At 39.2% G+C, this 25,831-nt stretch overlaps 1 long non-coding RNA gene across 1 annotated transcript in view; it reads right to left on the reverse strand.

Moving 5' to 3' along the window:
• LOC143682435 (uncharacterized) overlaps positions 1-25,254 on the reverse strand; it is a 92,557-nt gene extending 67,303 nt beyond the window's left edge. Inside the window, exon 1 of the long non-coding RNA XR_013175130.1 lies at positions 25,196-25,254. This is a non-coding gene — a long non-coding RNA (uncharacterized LOC143682435). The remainder of the gene's footprint in view (positions 1-25,195) is intronic.
• Between the last annotated feature and the right edge of the window lie 577 nt (positions 25,255-25,831).

The following is a 25,831-nucleotide window of genomic DNA, read 5'->3' on the forward strand; positions in this document are numbered from 1 at the left end:
TGGCAAACTGAATCCAACAGTATATTAAAAAGTTTATACACCACAATCAAGTAGATTTATTCCAGGAAAGCAAGGATGGCTCAACATAAGAAAACCAATCAATATAATATACATTAATAGAATAAAAGAAAATAAACTACATGATCATCTCAATTGATGCACAAAATTAATAACAGAATCTAATATCCTTTTATCATAAAAACACTCAGAAAGCTAGCAATAAAGGGGATATTTCTCCATATGATAAAGGGCATTTATGAAAAACCAAAAGCAAATATCATACTTAATAATGAAAAACTAAAATCTTTCCCCCTAAAACCAAGAACAAGACAAGGATGCTCACTCTCATCACTATTAATCAACATTGTCTGGAAGTTCTAGCCAGAGCTATCAGGCAAGAGAAAGAAATAAAAGGCATTCAACTTGGACAGGATGAAGTAAAATTGTCTTGCTATTCGCAGACAACATGAAGGCCAATTCCATTCAATGGCAAAATAATTGTCTCTTCAACAAATGGTGCGGAGACAACTGGAAATCTCCATGCAAAAGAATGAATGTGGACCCCTACCTCTGATCATATACAAAATTTAATTCAAAATGAATCAATGACCTAAATATAAAAGCCAATACTATAAAAATCTTAAAATAAAGCATAGGACCCGTATCTCACACCCTGTACAAAAGTTAACTCAAAATGGGTCAAAGATCTAAACATTAGGTCTAAGACCATAAAACAGTTAGAGGAAAATATAGGGAGATATCTTATGAATCTTACAATTGGAGGCGGTTTTATGGACCTTAAACCTAAAGCAAGAGCACTGAAGAAAGAAAGAAATAAATGGGAGCTCCTCAAAATTAAATACTTTTGTGCATCAAAGAACTTCATCAAGAAAGTAGAAAGACAGCCTACACAATGGGAGACAATATTTGGAAATGACATATCAGATAAAGGTCTAGTATCCAGAATTTATAAAGAGACTGTTCAACTCAACAACAAAAAGACAGCCAACCCAATTACAAAATGGGAAAAAGACTTAAACAGACACCTCTCAGAAGAGGAAATACAAATGGCCAAAAGGCACATGAAGAGATGCTCAACGTCCCTGGCCATTAGAGAAATGCAAATCAAAACCACAATGAGATATCATCTCACACCCACCAGAATGGCCATTATCAACAAAACAGAAAATGACAAGTGCTGGAGAGGATGCGGAGAAAGAGGCACACTTATCCACTGTTGGTGGGAATGTCAAATGGTGCAACCACTGTGGAAGGCAGTTTGGCGGTTCCTCAAAAACCTGAATATAGATTTGCCATACGACCCAGCAATACCATTGCTGGGAATCTACTCAAAGGACTTAAGGGCAAAGACACAAATGGACATTTGCACACCAATGTTTATAGCAGCATTATTTACAATTGCAAAGAGATGGAAACAGCCAAAATGTCCATCAACAGACGAGCGGCTAAACAAACTGTGGTATATGCATACGATGGAATATTATGCAGCTTTGAGACAGGATAAACTTATGAAGCATGTAATAACATGGATGGACCTAGAGAACATTATGCTGAGTGAGTCTAGCCAAAAACTAAAGGACAAATACTGTATGGTCCCACTGATGTGAACCGACATTCGAGAATAAACTTGGAATATGTCATTGATAACAGAGACCAGCAGGAGTTAGAAACAGGGTAAGATAATGGGTAATTGGATCTGAAGGGATACAGACTGCGCAACAGGACTAGATACAAAAACTCAAAAATGGACAGCACAATACTACCTAATTGCAATGTAATTATGTTAAAACACTGAATGAAGCTGCATCTGAGCTATAGTTTTTTTTTGTTTGTTTGTTTGTTTGTCTGTTTGTGTCTTTTGTTTGTTTTATTTCTTTTTCCTTTTCTTTTTTTTATTATTATTATTATTTTTATTTTTTCTCTATATTAACATTCTATATCTTTTTCTGTTGTTTTGCTAGTTCTTTTCCTAAATCGATGCAAATATACTAAGAAATGATGATCATGCATCTATGTGATGGTGTTAAGAATTACTGATTGCATGCGTAGAATGGAATGATTTCTAAATGTTGTGTTAATTTCTTTTTTTCTTTAATTAATAAAAAAAGCTAATAAATACTAAAGCTGCAGGTGAAAAATAAATAAATAAATAAAGCATAGGGAAATATTTTCAGGGCCTTGTAGTACACAGTGGATTTTTAGATTTTACAACAAAAGCATGAACAACAAAAATAAAAAGTAGGGTGGGCCATGGTGGCTCAGCAGGCAAGAATGCTTGCCTGACATGCCAGAGGACCCAGGTTCAATTCCTGGTGCCTGCCCATGTAAAAAAAAAAAAAGAAAAAGTAGACAAAATGGATGTAATCAAAATCAAAACTTTTTTACATCAAAGAATATTATCAAGAAAATGAAAGTACAACCTACAGAATGGGAGAACATATTTGGAAACCATATACTGGATAAAGGTTTAATATACAGAATATGTAAAAAAAAAAAAAAAAAAAAAAAACCTCAACAACAAAAAAGACAAACAACCCAATTTAAAAATGGGTCAAGGGTTTGAATAGACACTTCTGCAAAGAAGGTATCAAATGGCCTATAAGTACATGAAAAGATGCTGAACATGATTAACCATTAAAGAAATGCAAATTAAAATTACAATGAGAAACTGCCTCACAACCACTAGGTTATTTAAAAAACTGAAAATAACAAGTGTTGGTGAGGATGAGGAGAAATAGGAATCTTGATACATTGTTGGCGGGAATGTAAAATTGTGCAGCCACTGTGGAAAACAGTTTGGCACTTCCTCAGAAAATTAAAGATACAATTGCCACATGACCTGGTAAATCCACTTCTAGGTATATACCCAAAAGAATTGAAAGCAGGGATTTGAACAGCTATTTATACACCAATATTCACCCAGCTTTATCCACAATAGTCAAAAGATGGTAGCAACACTAGTGTCCATCACAGATGAATGGATAAACAACGTGTGGCATATCCATACAATGGAATATTGTTCAGCCATAAAAAGAAGTGAAGTGCTGATACGTGGTACAACACGGATGAATCTCGAAGACATGTTGAGTGAAATAAGCCAGACTCAGAAGCACATATATTGTATGCTTTCTTTGGTATGAAATACTTAGAATAACAAATGCATAGAGACAGAAAGTGGAGTAGTGGGTAATAGGTGTTTTGGGGGGTAAGGAGACACTGTTGCTAAATAAGTATGAGTTTGGGTTTGGGATGATTTGGGGACATAGTCTGGAAATAGATAGTGGTGAAAGTTACACATATTGTCAACTGTTTTAGGTCAAAGAATTATCCACTTAAAATTATTAAAATGATTTTTATGCTAGGAATATTTTACTACAATTAAAATAAATTATTGAAATATATATTATAAAAAGGTAGCCTGGTGAATTTTGTATTTTATTAACAGGGTTAAGCACTCCTGTTCTACTGAGTTATGGAATATGGAGTGTGCCTGCTACACTCTCTGGCTGGGAAGAGGGATGGAAATTCCTTCTGTGAGCAAGGCTGCAATATGAGGGAAGGTAGAAGGGCTCTCCCTACCATTTTACAGAATGATTATTCTCTCTGGGTGGTCATAAGATAGGGAAAAGAATGTGGAAAACTGGGAGTAAGTACCATGGGGTTCTATTTTTGAATCTGGCACAGTGAGTTTCTTTAAAGCACAAAATCCCAGATGCTTTTAAAATAATTGTGATGACAGAAACAATCACTGGATATAAGAAAAGGAATAGAGAATTAGATCTTTCTCCATAAGTCTTGTGTTTGATTCTCACATGTGTTTAAAATTCCTGACTGATATAAAAATGGATCACTTGAGGGGAATCCTTTAGGATGATATCAATATTCACTACTTTTGTCTCATGAATAAGAGGGAGGAGAAATTATATTGAGTGATTTGAAACTTGGATAATTGGAAAAGTGGGGCTATGATTGCTTTAGGCACATACAGTTTGAAGAGCTGAACCATCAGTCAGTACATGAAGAAGGGGATGAGGTGAGATTGTGTGAGAGTTTGGAGGACTGTGAGTTGCATTAGTTAAGTTGTCAGTTTTAGGACAAAGCTTTCAAAAGTGTCAGGGGCATGTGAGATTATCTAGTTGCTGAGTGGAGCTTCAGTAAAAGAATATATTTGCAACTATTTACAGTGTGCTTAGCCCTAATATTTGTCCCAAATTTGAGAATATATCCAAATTTGAGAATAATGGTAGCATCTCAAGGATTCAATTGATTTTACTCTTTCCTTGGCTGCAAGAAAGAAGTTAACTAACCTCTCTTTTATCCAAAGAAAGGAGAATGTCACTTGGTCCTTATATCTCCCACCTCTTTATACTTCTTAGACATATAGGTGGTGGTGTTGAGAATGTGCTTAGATAAAAGAGTCTAGTGCTGAACTAGAGATACACATTTGAGATCCACTGGTGCGTGGAGTTATTAAAGCCATGGAAGGGAGAGAGAGTGCAAATAGAGGAGCTTGCTGTGGTCAGAACCATAGGTACTCCCACATGTAGATGTCTGGTAGAGAAAGAGAAACCAGAAATGGAGGTGAGATAAAGTGGTTCTGAGACAGAGGAAACTAGGAGAATGGTGTCATAGAAGCACAGAGGACAGTGTTTCCATGGAAAGTATGTTTGAAAAAAAGCATGTGTTCAATAATATCAGCTGCTGCAGAGAGATGGACTAAGATGAGAATGGGAAGTTAACCCTCAGCTGTGGCCAGATACAGGTTAATGGTGACCCTGATGACAGCTGATTCAGTGGAGTGCTGGGATGAAAGGCAGGATGAAGCAGGTTGGGTGGGGAAGAGCGATGAGTGGGTGGGGATGCAAATGTTGACCAGTCTTTCCATGAGTTTTGCTGGCATGAAAAGAGGAGAAATGAAATATCTAAACAGCATTATGTTATTCCCTTTTGTTGCTTTGTCTTAGATGGGTGTGCCAAAGAAGAATGATTCTGGAAAGAAAGAAAGAGGCGGGGGGGGGGGGTGGAGGGAGAGAGAGAGAGAGAGAGGTTGATGATGCAAGAGATATGTGCAAACATAAATGTATCCAATATTGAAATGTTTCAGAAAGCACAAAAATATGTAATTCTTAAAAGTCGTATTTGCTTGGCAGTTTCTCAAATGAACTGAATACTATACGGAAAATCAAGGAGGTCTTCCCAATCTAGAAACATAACAATTCACATCTTGAGTTCATAGTGCTTTTTAAAAATGTAAGGTGTAGGTAGCAAGAAGTTCGGTACCAATAAATGCATCTGCTGGTATCACTATGCCAGGCAATCCCTGGACACTGCCTTCTTATTCTATGTTTCGGGGATAGCAGAAAGGAAAAGCATGAGGTGGTTTCTCCAACATGTCTCAGGAGCTGCGAGCTAGAATTCCAGTGTCTAAACGCTCCCCTTCTTAAACACACACCCTGCCAACCCCTTAACCAAGAACGAGATGAAAAATACAAATTGGTGGCTTATTATGGTCTTTATCCTGTCAAAAACTTGACGAGTAACATGGAGAAAATCTAATTCTACAATATACCACCCACATCTACCACAAGGTCAGAAATGTGATAATTTTTCTGAAATATGTATATATTTCGCCCAAATTGAAGAGTGACGGGAAAATTGCAGGCTAGCTATGGTGGACTGTCTCCACTGATCCCCAATAAACGAATAGGCAGGAGTTAGGCAGTGTGTATGCATTTCGTTTTCTTGCAATTGATAAAGAAGTAAATGTCCAGCTCTTGCAACCTTTGTAATGTAGAAGTACTTTGATATATTTTATGGGAAATTATAACAGAACCATTAATATAAACAAGAAATTTTTAAAAGCCGTTGCCTTTTTTTCCTTGAAATGAGTGATTGTGGTTAGTAAGATTATTCAACTTGAAATAATTAGGTTTCTGGTTCCTGTAATTTAGGATTTAGGTCTTACCTATCACTCTAAATTATCTAAATTGTTATACCCACACACACATAATTGCATCATGTCCATAAAACTAAAAACATTTAAAAGACATTTATATTCAAGTTCATATTTATTTTCTAATAAAAAAAGAAGTCGAATATATTTATAACATACTCTAGATCAAAGTAAGTATATTTACATGCTTATTTTTATCATAGGATGTTGTTTATTATTACTCTTTGGTGTGGTTACAGATATAGATTTCCTTTAGATGCTTTTCTTCTACCCTTGAATTTTCTTCTTCTTGAAGAACTTTTAAAGACTATCCACCAGACCATTAAATAACTGTAATATTTGGGGGTTCAAAGATGTCTTAATTTGTAATGACAATTTGCCTTGTACCATAACCTTCCACATCTTACTGAATCTAGCTTTGCCTGTAGGGAGTTCATCTGATTCCATTATTTAGCTAAGTAGAATTTTATAGCCATTAAAAGCAAAGCAGTTATTCCTTTCACTGAAGTGAGTATACGACATTGTTTAATACATTTAATTACAACCTAATTGAGTCTTGGGACACTGGTAGCCCATTGATGGACTTCAAATGTTATTATTAATTTAATAAAAACTTTTATTGAGTTCTTATTCCGTGCCATACATACATTATCTTACTTAATTTTTCTAAATAACCATGTGAAGTAAGTATTATTTTTGTCCCAAGTTTGCATACTAGGAAAAGAGGTTCAGAAAGGTTATGTGACTTTCCCAAGATCAGAGCCGATACACAGAGCAAAGAGTTTACTATTAGCTCCCAGTTTACTATTAGAGCCACAATTGCATTTAAGGTCTATCTAAGGACATATTATGATATACTGAAATTTAAAAAAAAGAAGTTCTTTGTCCCTAACCCGAGAATCCTGGAGCATAACCTTCTGCATGACGAAACCTACTCTTTTAGCTGCCCAATTTCTAGCAATTTTCTGAGATCAGGTATATTCATGGCCACCCCCTACCCCATGATAGTCTTAATTGCTCTTTATTACTTAAAGATAAAGGAGGGTGGACACATTAACACTCCATATGTACACATGGAAATGTAACACTCATCCACTCATCCATTCAATCATCTGCTATTTATTAAACACCACTCTGTCCCAGCCACTGTGCTGGACTGAGGAACAAAATAGACATGGTACTTGTCCTCAACAGAGCTTTCCATAGAATGGATGGGACACATTAAACATATAAACCACAAATAAATCGATATCATAAGTAATTTAGTGAATAAAAGAAAAATAAATCAGCCTTTGTTTATTCTGCATAAGGGGGTCAGGGAAGCCTCTACAAAGAAGGGATATTTAAATTGAAATCATTATGGACATAGTCCCCCCAAAAGGTGCAGATTAAGAGACACCATATGCACTCATTCATTCAACAAATATTTGCTAAGGATGCAAAACACTCTGCTGGGTGCAAATGCTACATCACTGGATAAATCTGAAGTGACCCTATCACCTAGTCTACTGAAAACGTTTAAAATAATGTCTCACTGAAGCTATAGGAAATGAATTATATAAACTATAGGCAAAAATAACTTAAAAAGAGAAAGACACTAGTAAAATGTGAATACCTGTGTTAGGGAAAGAGGTTGAGGAAGAAACATTTAATCAGATGAGCTACTGAGCTTGTAAAATATGGTTTGTTCTTTTGGGTTCAGGATCCCTCCCATCCCATTCCTAGATCTTCCTCTTTGTAATGGATGCAATCTTTAAATTCACCATCCCAGAGCACATTTCAAAACATCTCAGCTCCTAAGAGAAGAAATTCAAAAGAACTCTAGGGTAGGATAAAGGAAGGTGGAGAGAGTGCTTGTAAAAATAAAAAAATCAAAGAGAGAACTACAGAAGAAATAGTGTCTGCTCCTTTCAGCCTGTGCCCAGCATTTCAGTGTCTTTTCTTTGGTGTTTTGGTTTGCTAAAGCTGCTGGAATGCAATATACCAGAAATGGATTGGCTTTTACAAAGAGCATTTAGTAAGTAAAAATTTACAGTTCTTCAGCCATGAAAATGTCCAAATTAAGGCATCAAGAGGATACCCTGATTCTTAAGAAAGGCCGCTGGCCTCCGGGCCTCCCCTCTGTCACATGGGAAGGTCCATGGCAATGTTTGCTGGTCCCTTGCTCTGGGCTCCATTGTTCTCAGCCTCTGTTTCCAGTGGCATTCTCTTTGAGCATCTGTGGGTACTTGTTTGCTTCTCCGGGGACACCTGTCTGAGCTCTTTGTGTCCTGTAGCTCTCCTCTCAGTGTTTCCGGGGTGTCACTCTCCCTGTGTGTCCCTTACTTGGTTTCATCTCTCTGCTCTCTATATCAGCTCTGAGCTCTCTCTCTGTTTTCTGTCTTTTATTCTCTTCATAGAGGACTCCAGTAAAAGGATTGGTACCACCTTGAATGGGCAGGGTCACATCTCCATGGAAACAACCTAATCAAAAGGTCCTACCCAACAACGGGTCTGCACCCACAAGACTGAATTAAAAGAGCATGGCTTTTCTGGGATACAGAACAGTTTCAAACCAGCATATTAGGTTTGGCCTTTTTCCCTGGAAATTGAAACCTGTGATCGCCACCTTCTTCACGGAACACACTGACCCTACACACAGAGGGATGTTTTACCCTAAGACCTAAAGGGGACAATCATATGTGAATATACCCAGATAATGTTCATACAAATGTTACTAGCCAAGAATAGCAGGAAGGTCATTACACACACACACACACACTGTTAAGCACTGCCCATTTTCAGAGTGGGCTCAAAAGAGCATGGCTAGATTTTAGGGAATGCCCTGAACTATCAGTAACCAATTATTTGCTGTTGCTACTCTTAAGGTGGGTTGATTTAGGGGAAATGAACTCTCTGGCAGCCCCACCATTGCACAGTCCAAGCAATCAAACAAAGTTTCCAGTAAAAATAGAAAGTCTGGAGAAGGGTTCTACCACCTAGTAATGTTGGCTGATCTAGACATAACTACCTTGCTTGTCACTTCCCCAGGCATCATCATCATCACCTCATCTGAAAACTTTGGGTAATATTGACTTTCAGATATATCTCTGGATGCAGATAAAATTTGCCCCAGAGGACAGGCTGTCTGGAAAAGTTGGAGCTAAGTGACTCCTCAGAAACATTAAGGCACACAACGCTGACTTTCTCAGGGACATGACTTCCATGTAGTCAAGAAGAGATGAGGGAAATTGATGGGGAGAGCTAAGGAAGGTCATCCTCTACCCAGCCCCATCTCCTTCTCCCAACAATCATGCAGATGCTCTGTCCAAAGTACCTCAGTGGAGAGAATGGACACCAGCTCAACTTCCCAGATTTTCCAAGGTCATAGCATTCCTCATCAAACAGATGTGTAGATGCCCTGACAACCCCTGTAGAGCAAGTATCCTAAGACTTCTGAGTCACTCCCACGCAGTGAGGACAGGCTTGCAAGAAACCAACTCAAAACTCTTTAAATTTGCATGTATTTCTGCATAGAACATTTATGTGAAACAATTTCTGTTTTTAAAATAAGCATTCCCACTAACTCTTTCTACTTTAGGTAAAAGATACTAGGAAACATTATCGGGTTTCCTGAAATACAAAACAAGTTAACTAAACATTAACAAGCTTTTAAGAAGAATAATAAAGCCAAACCATCCTGGATAAAGACCACAGCATGATATTCAATAGATAACTGGCAATAACAGAGTCCAGTGAATTCTGGAAGGCAGAAAAGGAAATCATGGCTTGTACTATTTCTCTTCTGTTCCACAGCTAGCCAGTCAAAACATCTGAAGTCATTCTGCAAATCTGACACATAAAGGGTCTCCTTTCTCCTTGATGTGGGTCTGTGCGAAATTCATGATCTAAATGCCAGAGAGAATAACTACATTAACAACTTAGTTTCTAAGCCACAGGAAAGGAAGAGGTTCTCTGATCTTGACCAATTCCACAAGTGGAACATGCATCATCCAGTGAAACTCTGACGTCTGAATGGCTTTGCCTGCTCAGTTTTGAAAGCAAAATGAAAAATACCAGACAGATGATCTACTTCCAAAATAGAAACTTGTTTTGTGGTTCTTCACTTAAGCCAAATGAACTCAGTATTGTTGATACTGTCAATAAGGAGTACTCAATAAGTATTTGAATATAAATGGTTTCATCAGCATCAGAATATTACGAAAAATCATGGCGAATCTCTGTGTTCTCATAAAAAAATTTGCTAATGACATCTACCTTAAGGCTTCTGGAAACATATATAAGGCAAATGACGCAAACACTTTTTGATAGTAAAGAACCATATATATAAAAGTACTGTTTTATTATGATCATTATTGGTATGATTTAAGAGTAAGACCGAGTCTTGACTCAAAGTGACACTAATTAATAAAAGACAATTTAAGCAGAGTCTCCAAGGGGAATTCAAATAATATATATATTTTTTGTCCAGGCCTATGCTCAAAAAGCAGCTGAATGCAGCTTGCAGGGGATGTGGCACACTGATCACTAATACTATTCCCTGCAGCTCTATCTTCCAACCTCTAACTACCTAAATTTCTTCTTGGCCTATAAAAATTAAGGAGTTCATAACCTGAGGAGATATCACTGCAGGTTGTATATATGTTGGGGGACAGAGAAAGCAAAGATGACCTTTTCCACCAAACAGTTTAAAAAGAAAAAAAATTTAGGTTGTGACTAGGTAACTCCAGAGCATGTTCAAATGGCCAAGTCAGACCCTCTTACCACTCAGACAACACTTCCCAATTCTTCCCTGCCAAAATTCTTCCTCATTTGGTACCTTTTAAATTCTTGTTTATATCCATATCCCTTCTCTATCTGGAAATAGTTGCTATATAAGGCAGGGAAAGGACAACAGGTCTCAGGTGTCTGCAGCTGCACCTTCCCATATTTAGGAAAAAGAAGAAAGAAAGAAAGAACAAGTGTCATTTTGTATTAAAAGCATGCCTGGCCATTCTTTCTATTTGTGTGGCATGGCTTGAATGTTCAAAGAAAGCTGATGACTCACACGCCACCCCATTACAGAGGCTTTGGACAGCAACCTACTGCAACATAAATCGTTCTTATTTCCTACTTTCATTGTTTCAGTGTCACAGAGCTGTCAGAAGCAGGCAATGAAATGGGAAACTAAGGGATCCTGAAAGGACACACCCTTCTCACTTATGGAGAGACTCACAGAAATTATGATATTTGTACTCATTTGGCCACAGCTTCTTCTAGGATGTGGAGTGTCTCTTATAAGGCAACAGAATAGTGGGGGGTTTCAAAGCTAAAAAATTAAAAGAGTTGGCAAGCAAGCAAAGAATGTCAGAGTAAAGGAATAGGTTTCAACCATAATGTGTTTACACCACACACTGTATTTGTCCAGTTCAAGCTCCTTAAATCTCACTGACACTCCATTTTTAATGAGCATCTTCAGTGACTGCTACCTCTGAACTGCCACATCACTGAAAGTCTCAGAAGGTTAAAGCAAGATTATGATCATAATGATGAATTCTAAAGCTGTCTGATCCTCAAAACCTCATCCATTTAGCACACCAAAATTCCAAGGACTTTTCATAGCCTCATACATAAAAAAGTGAGGCTGGGTCTGTCCAACACTGGGCATTTCCATGAGATGAAATGAGCCCAAGTCCCAGCTCTGCCACAGGCTTGTACATAACCACGAGCAAGTCAATTTGCCTCCCTGAGTCTCAGTTTTCACCTTTGTGGAAATGCATGGACTAGACTAAATTGTCTCCAGGGTTCCTTTCAGCTCTGAAATTCTATGACCTATAATTTTTATATGGGTGGCATATTTCTAGACTTAGTAGTAATTAGAAATGTCAAGGAAAAAAGCCTCTTCTTTAAACATTTTTAAATTGTGGAACTCTGATTTTGTAATCATCTTAAAGGCTTAAAGTCCTGCCAACACTCTCAAATTTAAATCTTTTCAACCAAGGATGGAACAACTGGAAGAAGTTGGGTTTTACGAAAATCCCAGGTTACAATTTTTTTTTTTTGCACAGAAACATTCTATTTTGTGTAATATTTTCACTGATCTTAATTTTGAGGAAAATTTGGTTGGATTGTTTCTGAACCATTTTGAAACTCAACAAAATGCAATTCTGTTCCAGTTATTTGCTGTCTAACCCCAAACTTTATAAATTCATTTATCTATGTAAAGGTACTCCTTCAGCAGTGATTGGAAACCAAAACCGAACAGGCCCAAATCTGGTTTAGTCATGGGGAACATGGGGTTCAAAAAAGCTCCGAACTTGCCCAAATTTTCCTCTCTTAAATCAAACTACCTGGCTGACTTTTATTGGGAGCATGACTGTTCTCATGACCTGTGAAGCTCATTCTAAGAATATTTGACCTAGTTTGCCCTTTCTCTCTGTGCTCTCTTACTAGGTCTTCTTCAGGACAAGGAGCTCTTTTTGTAACTCCTCCACGCCAACCTATCATAATTTCCAGGCTTCCTCGAAAACTAAAGGAAATTTGAAAACTAAAGGAAATGGCACTATTGGCAGCACATGGCAGATGTGTTCATCCTAAATCCCTAAATTCCTAATGATGAGAAACTGTTAGTCAAATTTTCCTGGAGCAGAGATATTATCAATTTTGTTCCCTCTGTTTCTCCAGAGCCAAGATGTTGGCCTGGCATGCAAGAGAAGCACAACGCAGATTTGCAGAGGGAGTACACTCTACCATGAGGTGATGTGACACTGGGAAGAAGAAGAGGTATGAAAAAATATTATACACAAACCTCTCAGGTTGGGCATAAAGAATTTCCCCAGAAACAACTGTTTTCTGGAAAATAGATGATCTATGTTCTGCAGTTTTTCCCTTTAGTAAAATTTGAGTGAGAATAGAGGACTCCAAGTATCATAAGCAGTTCTGGCTAATTTAACCAAAAGATATCGATAGCTATAGAATTCTATAGTACCTGGTGTTATTTTATCAATGATGAGTTACTGTCGTCATTGAATTAACCAGTCCGAGTAGTGAAAATATAGCCATTTTGATCCCTTCTCTCTACTGAATTGAATTTACTAGTTGTTTTAACATACTGTCAACATATATTAAAACATCTTATTGGAACATTTTTTCTTTCTTTTTTTTTTCTCCTTTTTTCTTAGCCAATAGGTTCTGCCTTTACTTAGCTCTTATTTATTCAGCAAATATTTATTGAGATTCTCTTACGTATCATGCCCTATTTTAGGTCCTGGAAAGAGAGCAGACATCATAATAGACACAGTCCCTGCCATCATGGAACTTATATTTTAATGGGAAGAGATGAACAGCAAATAAACAATTACATAAATAAGATAATATCAGAAAGAAAGTGCAGAAAAAAATAAGGACAGGGACGTAGGCGGGCAGCAGCGAGCAGGCTACTGTAGATTAGATGGCGAGGAAGGAACCCTGAAGCTGAAACTTGACAGGTGAGAAGGTCAGCCCACGCAAAGGTCTGGGGAAAAAGGCATTCCTGGCTGGAAGACTAGCACAGCCAACCTGAGGCAGGAAGAAGCATTGAACATTTGAGGGACAGGAAAATAAGGTCAGGGTAGGAGATAGAGATGGTACGAGAAGAGGTGGAGAACAAGCATGGCTGGCCCTTGTAGGGTCTTACAGACCATGACAAGGAGCCCACTGAGGAGCTTGAGGCTAGAGGGTGGCATAATAGGATCTGTTTCTAAAAGATCCCTTTGGCTACTGTGGAAGAAGGATCACGGGAAGCAGGAGTTGCCACGGCCTTGGTGTGGCGTGAGAGGTCACAAACTCAGGTGCCGGCAGTGGGGATAAAGCCAATAGGTTTAGAGAGAAATCTCAGAGGCAAAGGCAGTAGGATTTGCCGAGCAATTGATTGCAGGGGGTGAGAGAAAGAAGATAGAGCAATGCCTTACCAAAATTAATGAGATCTACTAATTAGGATAGCATTTTACCATAAACAAATTATTAAGCACTTCCCTGTCAGTATCACCACCCTGCCTTGAGGACTCAGGCTTAAAGATCATTAGAACAGTCTGACAGGAGTCAGGGAGCCTCTGTAGTTTCTAACCATGAGGAAGGGAACTGCAGAAGTCAAGCTAAAATAATATGGCACACTTATAAAGGACGTTATTAGTTATAAAGCGATTTTATATCCATGGTCTCCTTCATTCTCTGTATTTTTCTTCAATTTATGTAACACTTCCAAAGAATGGGCTGGATATGTAGGTTGGTGCATTCATTTAACAAAAACTGGATACTGATGAAGGATTTGTTGACACCCCTCTGCCTATTATAAGTATTTTTTCTTTTTATTTCTAAAGTCTTTCCTGAGGCAAGAATCCCTCATCTAAAAGGAATAGTTTTTGGTATTTTAAAACATTGTTTCATTAATTTTTGTCTCAGTGCTATCCATAGATCACCCTAACCGGAACTTTTGAAAATGAAATGAAATTGGATTTTTAAGAATTCCAGCATTATGAATGCTTTGAAATGATTATGCCTCACTCCCAATGAAAAAGAAATTCCGATTGTTATGCATGAATTAATGAGAGCTGTCACCTCCCAGGCCTGCACACAGATCAAAGCAGACTTCTGTGTCCAAAGCAGTCCGAGAGTGGGAGCTGTACCCAAATAAGGGCTGTGGTTTTTCCAAGTAAATGGTCACGATGTTATCCCAGCTAGAGACAGCATTGCCCTGCTCTGGAGCCTTCCACAAAGGTACTGCTGGGTGCTGCTACCCCTGAAAAGGGTCAAGCAACATGCACGGCCGGCCCATCTACGGTCTCCTCCTAATGACAGGCAGGATAGTGAGGAATGAAGGAGGGTGTACATGGCTGCAGGAAAATGGACAGCATCAGAACAGGCTTCCTGGACTTTCCCTTCCCGTGAGAAATCTCAGAATAAGGTGGTATTAGAATGCCAGTTCCATCACAACAACTCAGCCTCATGTGTTAGAGGCAGATAACCCACCGCCTTTCAGAGTTAATGGAAAAACAAAACAAAACAATAATGGCCTTTGTAAAACTGATAAATAAATGGTTGCGGTCATGATTAAACTTATCAAAGGGAACCTTTATTAGTCATAAAAAGTAATCAGAAAATGACTGATAGTTGTCCTCACTGATCATCTGCAAGGTAATTCAATGACCATTTATTAAGGTGTGGTCCTAGGCACAGCCAAGATAAATAAGACCTAGTCTCTGCCCTCATGTTTCTCTGTCTCCTGGGGTACACAGATGGCTATAATTCAAGGCAGGTTGTGATAAATACTTATCTGAAACACAGGTAAGGGTCTATAAACACAGGTAAGCATTCCTCTTACTTGAGGATTTAAAAAATCTTCATGGAGGAGGTGGTGGCCTCGTAGGGTAAGAGGGGTTTCAACAGACTAGAAGTATAAGACAGAAGAGAATCGGGAGCAACGCCTGAAATAGAGGTGGGGGAGATGGGCTTAAAATTTTGCTAAAATTCTAGTGGAAACTGGATTGAGCTGGAGAACTATAGCTACCCATAATCTCTCCAAGATACAACTTGGAGAAATGGAAGTAAAAAAGCATAGACTCATAAAGAATGCTAAAGAAATGTACTGTTTGACTCATACAAAGGCAGCCAAGTGATAAAGTCCATCACTGGGTTCCTTGTGCTCATTCCAGGGCACCCATGTGCTACCCAGACTCACCCTGAGCCAGAGCTTTGGCTGAAGATTGGGCTGGGTGCAGAGAGTGACTAGAGTCTGTTTTGCAAGAGGAGAGGAGGGGGAGGTGGGGTTTTGTTGATTCCAAGTGGTATTTTGTAAAACCATTCTGTTCTCATCACCCCTGGGATACTTTAGAAATTATGCTAAACTAAATAAGGGTTCTTTGTGCTCAGAATTCTAAGGTCATTTTAAAAGAGCAAAGACCCCCCAAGGTCACTCAATCCACCTGCTCTCTTTCCTGAATGAAAAGCCAAAGAGAGAGAGGCAGGGGGCGAGTGTAGAATGCATCAGAAGAAAGAATTGCATTTGGTGAAAAAAGATAAGGAGACCCAAAAGAGAGAGGCTTAATAACAACCTCTTATTAAGGCTGTCCTAATAAGAAAGAGCAAAGGCAGGAAGTGGAGGGGAAAGGAAGAAGGAAAGAGAAAAGAATTATAGGAAATAAAAGGAAAAGGAGAGCAGAGAAGAGGGATTAGGGAATTAACAGGTACTGAGCATGTATTTAGCTCTGTCATTTCCACAGGAAGCAGTAAGGAGAAAAGAGAGATGAAATATGAAAGAAAAGGTACATAAATTTCAAGTTGCATAAGAGATATGAAGCATCTGCTCAATCCTTTGCAGGTTACCTGGACTGTCCCACCACCCTTGGTTGGCCCAGGCAGCAGCCTTGTCTCAGAGCCCCCGCCTAACTCCAGTACCAACTTCTTTTCCCTTTGTCCCAAGCTCCAACATTCAGACTCAGTCCCTACCTTCCTGAGCCACAGAAGGGCCAAGCACAGTCATCTGTACAACTTCTACTGGATCGGAAAGAGATTTTCTACAGAGCTATGAAAACTGTGCTTTCCCAGGCATCCTCACTGGATAGAAAGAAAGATGGTGGCATGCTGCTACAGTTCTCACTGCTGCTTCCATCATCACTGTCTCCTCCTACTCACACTTGGCTGGACCCAAGCACTTCCTGAGCCACAGAGGGGCCAAGCACAGTCATCTGTACAACCTCTACTGGATTGGAAAGAGATTTTCTACAGAGCTAGGAAAACTGTGCTTTCCCAGGTATCATCACTGGATAGAAAGGAAGATGGTGGCATGCTGCTACAGCTCTCACTGCTGCTTCCATCATCACTGTCTCCTACTCACACTTGGCTGGACCCAAGCACTGTGCTAGAGCAGAAGGCAAAGGGAGTTCATTCCAATGTTGTCAAAAGGACCTCAGCAGTCAGGTATTTCTGGAACTTTCTAAAAAATAGCATCAATTACTTCAGAGATTTCTGCTCAACTCTCCCAAGCCCTTTTGTCTTGACACCTTCAAGACTGCAGATATCCAGGTGGTTTCTGGAGGACCACTCCTTCATACCTTCCTCTGGACTAACCAAGTTCTAAACTTACGATACTTAAGAATCCTCCTTAAATTCTCATGAAGGATATGGATCCTCTGTTTAGAAAATTTTGCATGCAATGTGGAAGTTTATGTTTTCCTCTTGTGCCCAGCCCCATCTATGGATCTTAGGGAGTCCACTCAGTCCAGATTAAAACTTCCTGGTCTATAACCACTTTCTAGAAATCTCCAACTCTTATTTCAGAAATGGAAGATAGCTTTGAAAAATCCCCAAGACTGCAGCACAAGAGGCATTGCTGAGCTAGGAAGGACTAAAGATTGTCAGATTTCTTTATGTTATAACCAGTTTGTGACTCTGCTTCCACCAAAAGGAAAAAAGGCTCAAAAAGTAACTTTCCTTTCCTTGAATTACAGAAGAAGTAAAGAGGACATTACTTCAAAATGATACCACTTGGGTATTTACTGGCCTAGATAAGGCATTAGTTTAAAATTAAAACAAGACCAAAAAAAAAGTGTGTGGTATAAGCACATTATATAAGCCAGATCAGGCTATTTCATAATTATATTTGCTTTTGATTAATCATATTCACTTTCTATTGAAAAACACACCACATAACATTTCAGAACAAGAATTTGCTTTCAACATGAAGGTGTTGCTGTCACTGCCTATTTTTTCCTTGCTTTGTGATTACAAGTGCTGATTATAGCTCAGATAGTTGTAAAAAATAAACCTGCTATCATAGCTTGCATATAATTAGTTCTAAATGTGTGGCCTATTTACAATAACAAGCTCTACACTAAGCACCACAAACACTTAAAATGCCAGCTACTACCACACTTTTATGACAGTCATTAACTGAGCCACAGCAGCAAATATTTAATGTGACAGTTACATTAACATACAGCTCTGCTGATAAAGATGCATGTCTTGCAATTTGCATTGCATAATGCAACTGTGAGCTGTATGCCTTGACAATGATGTTCTTTTACTGGTCCACAAAGCCTTGAGGAAACATGGAGTTCCTGAAACCTCCGCCTTGTTGGCAAGTGAAGAAGCATTTTCATTCAGACACTGATTGAACATCGCCTACTTCTGAACAACTCATCTCTTATCTAGGCACACTTGAGACATGCTAGCTCTATGCCTCTGGGCCTCTGATTCATTTAAATTATAGCACATCTACTATAGAACAACCATAGTTAGAAGAACAGAAATACTGTTTTATTCCATGACTTGTCTCAAAAGGAGGTGCCAGGACCTGTGATGGTTTGGTATAAGTACAAACAATTACCCTTCAGATTTAAAATATATTATATTTAATATCCTCTTGGATGCATCCAAAATCAGCCATATTACTCATTCGGCCTTCTGCTTCTAACTTGTCATCCAAGTTCTCAAATGTCCAACTTCTAAAGATATTCCTAAGGTTGGATTCCAAATGTCTTTGATTTTTTTTTCTCAAGAATACTATTGTTTCCAGAAGCTAAATGAGCAATGATTCCCCAATCATATTACAAACCCATAATTACTGAGATTATTTTGTGTTTAAAGATATATTTTGCGACTCTGGAGATGCCATGCTAATCTAGGTCGTTCTGTTCGGTTCCACTTCTTGAGGGTTTCCAATATTTCATCCACATTTTCTAGGAGTAACATCAAAGTGACTGACATCACAGTGTCACAACTGGGATGCAGAAAATTGACTCTAGTCAGAGACACTAATTGTAGTTTTTGTGAAATGGCCCATTTGTAGACCAAGTCCATGGATCAATGCCAAATGAAGAGTATCTCTTCTTACACTATGCTACTAATTGCCCTGACTCTTAGCAACGTTCATCTTATACCAGTTTACAGTAGGAGTTGTAAATTCAGAGGCCTACAGGGGTCAAGTAAATAATTTATGAGTGAAATGAGCAACAAGTAAGTAATATGGAATGGGGGGGACTGTGGCAAAATGAAAAGTGAATGATTAGAGGGAGAAGTATTACACAATTGAAGCAGATGGTTGCCACACAGAAGACCAAGACCAGGACTGCAGATCCTTTAATTAAAGAGAGGCAGGAAATCTGGAGATGTATGCAACATAGCCTAAATTTTGAATATTGCCAATCAATTCTTTTTGAAAATTGAAAAAAGAATTGGTTGGGATTGCCAAACAGAACATGTATGGGGACACACAGTTGGGTCTATTGACCAAGAGCTTGCCAGTGTGGTCTCTGGTATTTAAGAAACAGACAATCCTCTATTGTTTACTGGCGCTTTGGACAAGACTTTAAAATCCCAGCCAGGCCATCACTTTGCCTTCTTCAGACTGACTTTTGTTGCTACCTTCACTGCTGCTAGTAATTCTAATAATGGACCTAGAAATCATTCGGAGCCTGAAATTATTCTCAAGAAAATGGAATTTATATTCATGGATCAGAGATCATTGATCACATTTTATAGAACATATAATAATAAAAAGAAATAGCTAACAGTCATTGAGCACTTTCTAAAAGCCTTACATGTCTTGACCAAAAACAGTAAAAGCAATCACTTTTTTAGCCCTTTCTCAATGCCAAGCACTGAATCACATGCCTGATATATATGAACTCATTGACTCCTCACAACAGCCTTATCATCTTCTGTATTTTTTGATAAGGAAAATGAAGCAGAAAAAGACTTGCCCAAGATGACACTTAGGAAAAGGTGAGTACTGGATTCAAACCCAGTCACTCTTGCCAATGGACTATATTCTTACCACTATGCCATCCTGCTACTTACCCAAAGGGATTGGTGACCACAAACACATAAACAAAACACCCACAGCTGAAACCCATGGGCCTGCATTAATTTTGAAATTCTCCAATATGTGCACTAATGCATGAAAACATAAATACATGTTTAAGGAAAGTAAGAAATGATTGATCATTAAATGATGCTCTGAGGAGGAGGGGAGTGGCATTTATTGAGAGCTCTCCATATGCAAGTGATTCACCTATGTTAGTATCTCATTTAATTTTCATAAAACATTCTGCAATATATCACCATGTCCATTCCATACCTGGGTAAGCAGAAAATCTCTCGTGGATGTGTGTCTGGTCAACAGAGTCCATTAAGGAAAACCACAGAGCAGACTCCAGAGATTATTTTGACTGGAAACACATCGCTCTATCTAGAATGAGCAATTCTTTCTAATCATGTCAGATTTGGCTTCAACCCTGCCAATGGGAGGAGAATCAGAGTGGCATCAGGGAAGAGAACATCAGAATCCGTTGGGGAGAACATCCAAAACAGGATCAACCCCACATCCCCTGAAAGGTACATCAGTACAGGAGGAAGGACAGCACAGTCTCCTTTCCCCCCAGATAAAGGATAAAGTCTGCAGGTAGTACACTTCCAAGAAAGAAAGATGCTATATGCTTTTGTCTGGGTGACTTTCAGAGTTAAATGCAAGAATGCTTCCATTCTGCCTGCTCTAAGAGTGTGCTTTGGTGCAGTGACATTGACTTCTGGGGTATCTCTTCTCACCTTCTCCTTTCCAGAATGAATGCCTAGTTCTCCCTATCCAGCTCCATCCCTATACACTTAAAACACTCAACCTCCCATGGTGTTTACACATTTCAAATATTTGTAGTCCATTAGAAAGATATTGAGCACATGGAGAAATAGATGTCCACATTTGGAAAGCATAAATCTGAGACACTGGGGACTACAGACTCTCTTTATAAATTTTTTTAAAAGATGAGAAAGGTTTCCTTTGATATTAAACAGAACTCTAAACCCAGCAAGCTGTGCATTCTTTGTAGGGTATCCCTCCCAAAGAGGTTTTCCAGCCCTCAAGAAACTTTTTTGGATAGGATGGTAAGCTTTCCCATCTCCCTTCCTTTATCTTACATAGATGACACTTGGTCTGTCCATCCCTTCTCTCTGTTGCCAGAAGGAAACAGGAACATCATCTTCCAAGCCCAGAGGGAATGCGTGCCTGCTCTCTCTCTCCTGTGTTTTCTCAGACTACAGGCAGATTCAATTCAAAGTACAAACAAACCTTTACAGAACATAGAATGTCCAGGTGCCTCATGGGAAATAAGATCTGACCCAGCCTCAATGCTCCCCCCCAACCCCGACACCCTTTAGGAACCTGGAAGATGGACAGATGCGGCTGAGAAGTCATTTACCTCAGACCTCCAGCAATTCTCTCTTCTAAGGCCAGAATAGGCCCTCCCCCTCCTCCACTTCACTCATAGTGGTCTTGCCCCCCATTCCTTCCCCGTTACATTTTTCCCCAGGAAAGGAGCACATTCGCTCCATCAAAATGGACAAGACTTGTCCTGTGACCCTTGAGATACCTGCCTTTCACAGAAGACAGTGACCCTGATTTGAAGGAAAAATATCTAGTTGTGAAAATGGGAGGAAATATTATTGAACTTCTTAGGAGTCTATTGCAGAGGATTGTAGGATGGATGTGCATCTTGGTAATTTATGAAATCAGTCTCAGACAAGATGAGATGAGATGATAAAAAAAATTTCCTTATTTTTCATATAAAAATTATTGCCCCACTGTAATAAAGAGTAAAGCATCTCACTCCCTCTGTCCAAATCCCCAGTCCTTAATCTGTCCATCTCCACTCCTATTTCTTGGTTGCTGAGCATTTGGTGGGGGAAACGTATGCAACACAACCTCAGAAAGTGGTGCCACAGCAGGGTAAGTGTCATCGTCACGTAGGCTAGCCTCCTTCTGTTTTGTACAGGGGCTGTTTTGAACTACCAGCTCACTCACTTTCTCTTTGTGAACTGCCCTCCTTTTCTACAGAGAAAAAGAGAAGCCATCTAGCCAGGATGCCTGCATTTCCTTCCTGCACCTCAGAGTCCTCTTCCCACCATCACCTTCCTGTTACCATCACCACCTCTGCCACCAGAAGCTCTGTAATACTCTCTCTACCAACACATCCCTTCCATCCCATAGGCCAACACCCATCCCTTCCTCTCCTGCTTCCTCAGAGACCTGGCTCAAAGAAGGACCTTCTCTTTAACCCAATTTTTTAAAGTGGGCTCATCTGTGGCTCTTTCTCTTCAGCTTTGCCACATTTAGTCAACAAATGTTTTGATTAACAAACTGATTCACATCTACCACCTTGCTGTGGGCCCTGACCCTCTGTTGTTTTTCCCTTTGCATTGTTTTCTGACTTTGGGCTTACCCCTCCACAATCTCACTTGAACACTGCCAACACAGGAATCTCACTAAGATGACAAATCTGACCATGCCCATACTCTGAGGAAAATCCTTCAAAACCACCTATATTAGTTTTCTATTGCTGCTGTTACAAATTATCACAAACTTAGTGGCATAAAACAATATGAAGTTATTTTCTTATAGTTCTGTTGGCTAGAAGTCTGGGCTAAAATTAAGGTGTGAGCAGGACTGTGTTCCTTTACAGAGGTTTGTCATGGTCAGGTTCATGTGTCAACTTGGCCATGTGGTGGTGCCTGGTCATCTGGTTGGCCAAGCACTGGCCTGTCTGTTGCTATGAGGACATTTTGTGAACTTAAATCATGATTACAACAGCTGTATGCACAGCTGATTGTCCTTGTAATCAACTAAGGGGAGTGTCTCCTGCAATGAGTGATGCTTAATCTAATCAGAGGAAGGTGTTTAAGGAGGATTCAGAAGAGACAGTCGCTCTTCCTGCTTCAGCCAGTAAGCCTCTCCTGTGGAGTTTGTCCAGACCCTTCATTGGAGTCACCAGCTTCACAGATTTGGGCAGTTCCATCCCCATGGCTGTCCAGCCAGCATCTCCTGAGAGTTCGTTGCGGACTTCATCAGAGTTACCAGCTTGCAACCTGCCGTATTGACCTTGGACTCTACATTCCCGCAATTACATGAGATACTTTTATAAATTTTATATCTACAGATATCTCTTGCTGATTCTGTTTCTCTAGAGAATCCTAGCTAATACGAGAAAATCCTTTTCTTTCTTTCTTTTTTTTTTTTTTTTTGCTTTTCCAGATTTTAGATCTTTAAACCCAGCACAGCAGATCAAGTCCTTCTAAGTCTTTCACACATTGCGTCACTCTAATCTCTTCTGTCTTTCTCTTCCACTTTTAAGAACACTTATGATTATATTTGGCCCATGTGGATAATCCAGAATAATGTCCCTATGTTAAGGTCTGCTGACTATCAAACTTACTTCCAGCTACAACATTAATTTCCCTTTGCCATATTCCTTAGATTCACATGTTCTTCAGGATTAGGACATGGACATTTTTGAGGGCCCAATATTCTGTGTACTACACCATCTCCTATCCTCAGAATGATGTCTGAACTCCTTGACTTGACATTATGTGTAGAGGTCAAGGGCACAAGCCTAAAATGGAATTATCTGGGTTTGGATCTTGATTCTGCCTCTAGTTACCCATGTGAACTTTGAACAAATTAATATATCTATTTCTTATCTGTAAAATGGGGTAGCCAAAAATCGTTCAAGGACTAACAGATAAGTACAGGTAAAGCATTTAGAACTGTAGTTACACCAAGTAAGTATTCTATAATTAAAGCTGTTATTATTATTACATAACACTGCAATTAGGAATGCATTTGGCTGCAAGTAACAGACAAATGAACGAAAAGATTATTTTTCCCACACAAGAAGTCCAGAGGTGGGTGGCTTCTGGCACTGGTCCTGAACCTCAGTGACTTCAGAGCATTAGCTTCTGTAATTCTCTTGGCCTTTTCTTCATGGTTATAAAGTAGCTGTTGTAGCTCCCTCAGCCATCACTTCTCCACTCAAAAGAGGAAAGGACCACACTAAATGCAATATCCCCTTCTCTCAGGAAAGCAAACACTTTCCCAGAACTCTCCAGCAGATCTTTGCTTAAGACTCAGTAGCCCAAAACTGTGTCATATGGCTACCCCTGGCTGCAAGGAAGGCTAGGAAAGTGAATATTGGCTGTTGTAGACTCTCAAGTGGATGTTGCAAAAGCGAGGGGGTTGGGGATGTCTTTTGGGTTGGGTGTGCACAGTAAGGCCACCTATTTACCATATTCTTCCCTTCATGGTCTGTTTCTGTTTACCTCTCATTCTCATCTTTCTGCCATATTCACACGCTCATTCAGCCAATATTTAATACATTCTAGGTGCTAGTTTTTAAAACACAGTCCTTGGCCTCAAAAGGCCTATAGTCTAAAAGACAGACAGAAGGTAAAGAGGCAACTAAAATATAATGGAAGCATTATATGGGGAGCACTGAATGCAATGGAGGCACATCTGACTAGCATTGGGAAATTTAAGGACGTTTTCTCAGATGAAGTAACAACTAAACTGAGAAGACACAAAGGCTTTGAAAGAATCCACTGATTAAGTGGGCAGTGAGAGGTAAGGTGTGTTGTTGGGAAAATGGAACAGGGAGATTCCAGACTAGGGAAAAGATGTACATAGATTCTGGAATCCTTGCATTTCATCACTACCCAACTTCTTAAAGTTTCCAAATGAGCCATCTCTCATTTACAATGATCTTCCCTAATCTGAACTCTTGTCAGACTTTGAACATCCTGGAAGGTCCAACTCAATTGCCTCTTCTGTGGCACTAGCCCTGACTCCTCAGGCAGGTTAGAGGACCCATCCTCAGAACACCTTGTCCTGTAAAGTAGATGGCCCCTCTGTCCCTGCTTGGTTTTAAGTTCCTTAAAGAAAGAGACTAAACCTGTATGGTTCACAGCTATATCCCCAGCACCTAGTAGAATATTTGACACATAGGAGGTTTATAATCAATGTTCGTAATTAAATATTTGTAAATAAATGTGCTTAATGAATAAAGGTGTTTAACAGCCCCCTCAGAACTCATAGTATGAAGGCAAAAATAGTAACATCTGCTGGCTTGCACAATTTCATGCCTCAGTGTTGTAAATAACATAGGCCTAATGTCAGATGGCCAGGATTCACATCAGTCATTTACCCCTAATTTGCAGGACTTCCAGCAATTATTTAACTCAGCTTTGGTCTCACCATGAGGTCAGCAGTTATAATTTCAAAGGGTTGGTGTGAGGAGTAAATGCAATGATCTAGATGAATGATCTAAAATGTAAGTACTCAAAAATGCTAGATATTATTATTGAGAAGAAACACAGGAGAGAGCAATGTTATTAAAAGACACAAAATAAATATGTTCTAAGTCCCCACAAGTAGATGATATTTACCTGAAAAGAAGAATTACAATTTTCCTCCCTTCAGGTCCCAGCAAGTTCATGTTCCATGACCTAGAGAAGAAAGTTAGGTTGATATCAAAATTGTTTCCTCTCATCTCACCCATTTGAGTTCTGCTAATGAAAGGACGTTCAGTTCATGTTTTAAAAAGCCAAGTTTCTGCTCTAAAATGATGCCTAGCTGTAATTATTAAGAACTTAAGGAACACGCTCTAAGACTCTGGATTTCACTGTAAAGCTCTTCAGGTAAAGGGGTTATAAAAGATACATGGATGCATTTTTATGCAACTATTAATCTCTGCAATTAGTTTCATCCCATGTAAAAGAAATGGAAGTGTGAACGTGAATGAATTCATCCCTTCCTGTTTATAGCTTCAGCTGACCCCAAGGCTGGGCAGCCAGTTTAGCTGGCTCCATATGTTGCATTTTGTGGTTTCAGTCCATCAGTGAGGTCATTTACTGATGACTCTGAGATGACACCGGCCTGAAGCTATTTATGTGATCTCCCAAGTCGGCAGAAAGCCTGCCCTTAGAACAAGGCAAATATATGCTCTTGATGACTTCAAACTCTGCAATGGGGGGCTGACCTGACAGCTGCCGGTCCTGAGGGAAAAATAAAGGAAACTGGTG

Source organism: Tamandua tetradactyla, chromosome 5 (assembly GCF_023851605.1).
Source record: "Tamandua tetradactyla isolate mTamTet1 chromosome 5, mTamTet1.pri, whole genome shotgun sequence".
NCBI classification, from domain to species: domain Eukaryota; kingdom Metazoa; phylum Chordata; class Mammalia; order Pilosa; family Myrmecophagidae; genus Tamandua; species Tamandua tetradactyla.